This window comes from Meleagris gallopavo, chromosome 1 (genome assembly GCF_000146605.3).
Source record: "Meleagris gallopavo isolate NT-WF06-2002-E0010 breed Aviagen turkey brand Nicholas breeding stock chromosome 1, Turkey_5.1, whole genome shotgun sequence".
Lineage (NCBI taxonomy): Eukaryota > Metazoa > Chordata > Aves > Galliformes > Phasianidae > Meleagris > Meleagris gallopavo.
This window is the reverse complement of record NC_015011.2, coordinates 174,805,360-174,814,329: the sequence shown is the minus strand read 5'-3', so window position 1 is coordinate 174,814,329 and position 8,970 is coordinate 174,805,360.

Genomic DNA, 8,970 nt, shown 5'->3' with positions numbered 1-8,970 from the left:
GGAATAATGAAATGAGCCTGTTGCAGCGACTGTGCCTTGCTTTAAAACAAAACCAGCAGCAATAGTTACACAACCACAATACGTTAGGAAAATTATACCTTTTTGTGAGGCTATTTTCATTCACTTTAGCAGCATTTGGACATTTGTTTTCTCAGTGAATTTCAGTAGAAGTTTGGCATTTAAATGTCAGATCTGCACCTTTGAAATAAGTGGTAATTTCACTGAATATTAGTCATTGTTGTAATAATTGTCACTGTTATGCTTCATAAATGAGCATGCAGGCACTATGGGAAGCATCAGAGCTCAACCTGCTCCTGTAAGTAAGAAACCAAAGAGGATGCTACACTTCCCTGCCTCCCTGCAGACCAGTCAGTATCCCCCTGTTAATTCGCCTTCACCTGAGCTGTCCAGGACTTTCCTACTAGACAATCAATTGGTCAGTATATAACAAGGGTGGGAAGAAAGGTGAGATAAGCCTAATGGATGCATAAGTGCCCATGTAGATCTGTGCACAGTAAATCACAGCTTGCAGGACCCTCCACCCGATCTGCATATCCAGCTTTTGCTTTGCATCATTTACTTAGATAGCCATGGGTGCCTCTCCGAGAAGGGGAGGCTTTCCTTCTCTACAGCATGTGACTGCTACCTGGTAGCAGCTAAGAATACAGAAAGACTGGATAGTGAATTGCTCTCAACCAAAATTCCCCTAATCTGGCCTTAAAAACTGTTCTGAACAATTGTTCTTACTGTTTCTACACAGAAGCACATATTTGCATTGACTCATGTAACAAAAGCAGAAGCATGTCATTTAGGAATATACTGCTAGGTAAGATTAAATAAGATCTGAATATTGCTTGACTCTCTATCCATACAAAAACTCATGCTTGGCTTGATTTGGGGGAGAAATCATTTCATTCTGTATGAATACATGAGGAAAAATGCAATCAGAAATGTTAGTAGGGATGCCATTTTTAAATGGGAAGTGAATGAGGTTGTCGATATTTGCAGATTTCCTTTCCGTTATAGTGAATAACTAAAACAGCTTTCAGAGTTTGAACTGAAGTTCTGAAACTGCTTTTAAACAGCTCTCAACCACACAGTGATTCAAAGGAAGAGAATCAGGAATGCCACCGAGGTTCAGCAAATGCACAAGGACATGGATAACAAAACCAACATAATTTACAATATGCAAGAACAACAGATCAAGAAAACCAAGCACCCTTCTGAATCATATATGCCACTATATTGTTACATTTTACCAGTAAAATTTTATATGCTTAGCTTCAGTGAAAATGTAGAAAAGAGGTAATATGAGGTAATATCTGGCCAGTGGACTTCTGAGTTTACTGCTGATTCAGAGAGAGGAATTTAACTGGACTTCAGCTTTTAAACTTAACAACAAAAGCATTGTGCAGAGAAAACGTGGTCTTTTAAAAGAAGTTTTATGTGGAAGAAAATGTTCATTTTTAAGAACAACAGGATATAGCAACAACATGCCACAAAGGTTTTGTTTAACTTCTAGTCACTTTGAATAGTCTTAGATCAAATTCTCCCTAGATTCTCCTTTGTTTGATATGAATACGGGAAAATCCAGGTTAAAAGGAATCTTTCTGAGAAACAAGGGGTACACGATTGTCACTTGCTCGGGTTCATAACTTAAATATAATGTTGCTTTTTTCCCTCAAGAAATTGTGAATTATTTGACAATTCAGATCCAACTTTGCATTCATAGTTTCTATGAAGATAATGATGTTTTTATTAATAAACACTGATTGTTTGTTCTCCAAGTAGATTGTAGGTTATAGATTATGGCAGCTGTTTTCTTCACTATGTATTTGACTGTATATTTATAAGTCAGTGTCATGCTTGTTTCCCTAGTGAAGAAGACTAAAACTGAAATTCATTCAATACAAAGAGCCATTCAGAATTACCTGCCATGAATAAATTGGGCACTGTTTCCCCAGAAGTATGTCTTAAAAGTATCATCAGGGAGAAGTTTCAACTTGCTTTTCATTCTACTTCATCGTTGGCTTTTCTACAATGGACTTCTGTACCATCTATGAATACTTGTCTCATATAACTTCATTCCATGAACATATCAACACATTAATTAAAATATTTTCTGTTCCACATTCAGGAGATTAATCTTCAGGATCCCAAGTACTTATAAGTTCAAAGATCAGCTGCCTGGTATATGTGTGAGGAAATACAGAATTAACTAAAAACAATACAGAGGTGAGCAAACTACATTGTATTTAACTGTATTGTTAAAATACAGTTGCACAGATCTACGCTACTTCTTATTTTAGCTTGAGAATCAGTTTTTTTTGTTTGTTTGTTTCTTTGTTTCCTTTTAACTAATCTAAAGATTAGTTAATCTAGAGATTTTGCTTAGGAGAGAAAACAGTGTAGTTCAGCTGGGAAACATTTTTCCACCTTGACTACTTTTTTAACAAGTAGGTAAAAAAATGGAGAATACTGAGACAATGATAGTTTTCTTCAAAAACATTTGGATAGAGGAACAACACTGAAGAGATATTTTTGGCTAAAGGAATGGGCTTTTGGTCTGGCTAGTTGCTAGAGGTACCTTACAAAACCTACCTGAATTTGTGCAGAGCTGTTGATGCTGTCTTGCACAACATCCTTGTGTGTAAACTGGAGAGACATGGATTTGATGGATAGACTGTTTGATGGCTAAAGAATTGACTGGGTAATCGCGCTCAAAAGTTGTCCACGTCAATGTCCACGTGGAGACTAGTGATAAGTGCTGTGCCTCAGGGGTCTATTTTGACCGAGACATCTCTGTTAGTGACATTTATGAGTACACTCACAGCAAGTTTGAGGTTGGCACAAAGCTAAGTGGTATGACCTACATGCTGGAGGGAGGGACCTTGACAGACTCAAGAGATTGGCCTGTGTTAATGTCATTCAGTCCAACAAAGCCAAGTGCAAAATCCCACACATAGGCTGGGGCAATCTAAAACACAAATAGAGGCTGAATGATGAGTAGACTGAGAGCAGTCTTGTAGAGAAGGACTTGGGAGTACTAGTGGATGAAAAATTCAACATGAGATGGCAATGTTCTTTTACAATCCTGAAAGCCAAGAGTATTCTGGTTTGCATCAAAAGAAATCTATGTAGGAGAACCATAGTGGTGATGCTCTCCCTCTACTCCACTCTTGTGAGACACCACCTGCAGTACTGCATTCAGATCTATGGCTTCTTACACAATAAAGACATGGACTTGTTAGAGTAAATCCAGAGGAGGGTCATGAAGATGATCAAAAGATTGGAGCACCTCTCTTGATGAAGAAATGCTGAGAAAGTTTGTGTTGCTTAGGCCAGAGAATAGAAGACTCTGGGAAGACCATCTAGAGGCCTTCTAGTAGCTAAACTGGGTCTATAGGAAAGATGGAGAGGGAATCTTTATCAGAGAGTGGAGTGCTAGAATAAGGCATACTAGTTTTAAACTGGAAAAGGGCAGATTTAGAGTTCATATTAAGAAGAAACTCTGCTGTGAGAGCTGTGAGGCACTGGAACATGTTTCGCAGAGAAGCTGTCAGTGCCTCACGCCTGGAGGTGTTCAAGACCAGGCAGAATAGGGCATGGGAGTAACCTGATCTAGTGGGAAGAGTCTCTGCCCACTGGGGAATTGGAACTGGATCTTTAACATCTACTGCAACCCAAACCATTCTATGATCTGTGAATCTAGTAGGTAACTGTAGAGGACAACAAGATCTCCTTATCTCATCCTCTTCTCAAATCTGAACAGTCCTAGATCCCTCAGCCTCTCCTTGTATGATAGATGCTCCAAGCTGCTAACAAACTTTGTGGCCCTTTGCTGGGCTCACTCCTGTGTGTCTGCATCTCTCTCATACTGGTGAAATTCTCTGTACAAGTATTGCAAAATATCACAGCACCATTCCCCTTAGTATAGCCCTGCGCTGCGTTGGTTGCATTGCCTTCCCTTCCCTTCTCTTTCCTTCCCTTATCTTCCCTTCTCATATAAGTCCACTTTTGTCCTAGGCAAAAGAAACTAAGCACAGATCTTTATGCACCCCCCTCCCTCTCCCCCACACTTTCAAGAGATGCACTGTGCAGAGCTTAACAAAAACTATTATGCCAACAAATCACTTCTAAGCATCAGCTGAAGAACTGAAGGATTTGTGTGTTTAGCACTGATTGCTGTCAGTGGGTTAAATAGTAAGATTTTCAGAAAATTCAAAATACTTAGTAACTGGTTTTAAAAAAAAAAATCACCCAATTATTCTTGGAAAAAGTTTTTTTTGGCAGAGAAGTGCGATTTTGAATCTGGCCATTCTTAGTGAAATTAGTGAATTGCTAATTTCTTGCATTCTTGTTTACACAGTCTTGACATGGTACACTTTCAGTCTGTGTTGATTTGAAACATACTGAACAGTCATCTTACAATGGAAACAATGCATATCCCATATCTTCTTCTACAAGTTGTGTTTCTGGGCACAGCTTTAGCAAAGCATCCACAGATTAATTTGCTCAGTGCTCAGTGAGAGAGTGTTAATCATGATGAACTAATGTGATTTTAATGGGAATGTCATAAGTAGCCCTATGCAAATTCTATTTTAATGTAGCAATTAATTGTACTCTGATTTCACCAAATGAGATAGCTCGAAGTGCAGCATTACATCTTGTGCATCAAAATACTTTGGCCCCTGCTGCAGACGTGTGCTTTTGACAGGATACTCTTACATAAACCTTGGAATTTTTGTGGGAGTCAGAATGCTAGAAAGGGGGAATGTGCAGACTAAATCTGATCCTTTACTCCTGTTCTCTACTCTTGTCCACAGAGTTAAGTCTTTAAGTTCCCAAGGCTGAGGAGAAGCAAAAAATAAAGCTCTCATTTTTTTTCTAGGTGAAACTTCATTGATGAGTAGTCTAACAAAGCAGACATCATTTGAAGGGACTTTGAATTGTCAGAGGTGCTGTTGTGCTTCCCAGAGTCAGCTGGCCACTTGGACACAGTTTTTCTGGAGAGGTAACTTCAGACAGCAGGAAGGAGCTGTGATTTGTCCTGTAGAATAACACATCACTCATCCTCCAGATTGCCCTATTAACCTTTGATATTTCTGTGATATGTGGAATATTATGGAATAACTGTTTTGTGTTTCTTTCTGAGTAATTATGAACACTTTCTCTTCGTTCACATTTTTATTGGTCAGGTTCCTGCTTATTTACATACATTAAAAGAACATCTAGAGAATATAAAGTCTAAGAAAAGATTTCAAAACAGTTCAGGCTCAGGCATGTCTGGCTTGAGTCCTATAGTATAAGAAGAACATAGTTATCACAAATGTCTTATCCTGATTTTAACACAGGGCTTATATGTAGATTATTGTTTGATTGATTAATTGTTTTGAGCACACTTTGTGAGCTCAGGACAGGAAATGCCCTTGAAACAAGGAGAGACCTTTAATGTGATTTGACATTGAGTAGGAGATCAGAATGTAGTTACAGAGACAAACTGATGTAGCTGTGCTACCGTGTGTGGCCAAATACAGTACCTGCTAGTAGTATTCTACTAGCTAGAATTATCTACATGCTGAAAACACACTGGCATTTTGCTACTATACATCAAGGAGGTAAAATGGGAATAAATAACAAAAATAAACTCACTGTTCATCTCAATGGAACAAAGTCTGCTAATGAAATGAAGAAATAATAATGAAGATGCAATGGTGTATGAATTTACTGGTAATCAGAAGTCAAAGAGCAGTTCTCAGCTTGGTCAGTTCAAAGCTTCACCTGCTCCCTACCTGCATTACAGGCTTTTTTTACAGATGTCTTCATTCATGAGTTCTTTTTGTTCAAGCACAGTGTTGGTTGTATGTGATGAAGGATGGATGGGGCTGAGTCATCTGCGTATTTCCAGTATCTATGATGTATGATCAGTCTAATACGCTATTTCATCACAAGTTCACTGAGTGTTTACTTCCAGAAAATAACAAGTTCTGATGACACTGGAAATCCATAAGGAGCTGGCTTATCTTAAAGGAAGACTATCTCATTGTATCCTGTTTCAGCCATGCTGAGCGCTTTGGAGAGGTAGATAAAGAGAACAGTGAATATCTCTACCACTGATGATGAGTCTCAGAGTCTCAGGAGTTTTTCCATATTTCTTCCTGGAAATAGATTATCATAACTAAAGCATTAGATGCAGTAGGAAAAAGGGGCAGTTGGCTTATTTGGAAATGAGTTTGATAACAATTGAAAACAACAGATCCAGAAGATACTTCCTCACTGGGACTTCAAGGCAGGATATTCACTGATGTGTGCAGTTTGTGGAAAAGACAATATTTTTTAAAATGTTTGTTTAAACTTTGGTTTAAATAATAGTTTAAAGGTAGATTTGCAAACAAACAGGACTGATGATGGCCAATTTTAAATTCATGATGTGATACTTCTCCAAGAAGTAAAAGTCATTTGAAATATAACACTTTACTGGAAAAAGGAAGGTATAAATGAGCTATAAACAAAAATACTCCAGAATGTGCAAAAGTTCTTCTCCTCTACAAAGACAGGCTGAGGGAGCTGGGCTTGTTCAACCCAGAAAAAAGAAGGCTGGGGGTGACCTAATTGCAGCCTTTCAGTAGCTAAAGGGAGCCTATAAATAGGAGGGGAGTCAACTCTTTGAAAGGGTAGATAACAGCAGGACAAGGGGAAATGGTTTTAAGTTGAGGGAGGGAAGATTCAGGTTGAATGTCAGGGGAAAGTCCTTTATTATGAGAGTGGTGAGGTGCTGGAACAGCTGCCCAGAGAGGCTGTGGATGCCCCGCCCCTGGAGGTGTCCAAGGCCAGGTTGGATGGGGCCCTGGGCAGCCTGGTCTAGTATTAAATGTGGAGGTTGGTGGCCCTGCATGTGGCAGGTGGTTTGGAGATTCATGATCCTTGAGGTCCCTTCCAACCCTGGCCATTCTGTGATTCTGTGATTCTGTAACATTTAATGACTAAAGCTTTCCAAAGCTCTTCCAATAGGGAAGAGAATCACAACTGCTTTTAAGGTAGAGTTTGTCATAGATATGAGAAAAAAATTGTAAGATGACTGAATGTAATATCAAGAGACTGGGCTGAGTGCTTCAGGAAGGTGTTTCTTAGTTTATATTCTTAGAATCATCATCTTTGGGAGTGCTTTTGGGGCAAGATTTGGCAGCCTACATAGAAAGATTATGAGGAAATTGCTATTGTTCATCCAGTCTGTCTTAATTCCTGCTTCTGCCGTTTCATTTCCCCCTCTCGTCCAAAATGATACCTATGATCAGGTTTGGTTATCCACATTTTCAATATCAGAATGAACACAGGCAATAGACACCTGAGATAATCCCACAGCTGTTAGAGACTGGATTTCTTTTTTCTTCAGGAAAGCACTTACAGCTTTTGAATTTGAATCAGAGATGCATTTGGAAGTCAAACTGTTTCCTGACTAGTGCACATTCCTGTTTTCTAGACAACACTCTCCTCCCCCAGAGCAATGAGAACCGCATGCAACTCATACAGAACTTGAGCCTTCATTTGTGGTTGTTTCCTGCAGAACATTTTCAGAGCAAATACATTCTGCAACGTAGATGGCAATTACACATTTCTTCCAATTGTTAGATGAATTGTCAGTAGGATAATAAGGATAGTGGGGATGGGGAAGATTTATCTGACTAGGAAAATCACATTGCGTTCAGACTCCCTGTAGAGCTTTTATTGACTCTACTGCCAGCAGAGATTAGTGCAACGCAAAACGGTTAAATAAACAACCCAGTATTTCCAACTGTTTAAGTGGTTCCAATAATTAGTAGTTCTCAGTCTCTCAATTTACATCTTTTTCCAGCTGTTAGACCCATTTTCAAAAACATATCTACATGGATTTGTGTGCCTTTTCAATACTTTGGAATTCAAAGGCTGCTACTGGGCATTTGATCTTTTGGTATAAACAGTGCAATGTCTTCAGGAGATTATTAAAGGTATTAAGTTAGAGGCTCTTCATAAAATTGCAGAAGTCAAGTTTCATATGTAAATTCATTTATTCTTTTATTTTTCATCATATAATCACTGCACCTAATGCATTTTACATTGTATGGCAACACAAATACGATAACAGACTTTGCAATTCTCTTTCAAAAAAATTTCTTTCCAGTGATGACAGGGAGAGCCTGAAGGTATTTACCCCTACCCTGACTTCAGCACCTGCAATTATTTAGAAAGATCTTGGTGTTTGCTATCTGCTGTGAGGCAATATACATCTTCAGATAGGTTGGTATACTGCCACAGGTGGAAAGCAGGTGGAGGAAAGATGAAACTGAATTTTCAGAGAGTATGACAGTAGTCATGTTCTCTGCTTTGTATCAGACCCGCAGGGTTATGCTTCAAGACTGGGATGTTCCTAGAGTAAACTGTCTCTGTGTGTTCTTGGGTGTTTCATTATATTCTGTGTGAGCAGCATTCCTTCTGCATTGGTTTGTACAGTGAGAGACTTTCTTCTGTTATCTTCTTCTTGTCTGGATGAATGATAGTTTAGTTTCACAGCAGAACAGGCTTAGAATTTCAAAGATATGAGGGTGAGATGGTGGTAATAAGGAGGTATGGGATAGGTTTAAAGCTGTCTATGTAAGAACTATCATTTCTTCAGACAGTGTGGGACCTTGAGGAAAAAAAAAAGAAATGGGACCCTAAATTATTCTTAAGCAAGAAAATGTGTCTGAGCCCCTTTGAGAAAGCCCATCTATCAGTCGATCCAGCGTCATCCCTCCTTTGCATAAACTCACTTCCTACAAAGATGCATCAGTATTTGGAACCAAGAGAACAGCATATCCTTTGGCTGTACCCTGCGGATCCAACAGTAAATGCACTGTAATTCATTACCAGTTTTGATTTATGTATTGCCTCCTGCCAGACTCCTTTGAGTCTGAGACTTCACTTTTGAGAATTATCCCCATGAGAACGAAGGGA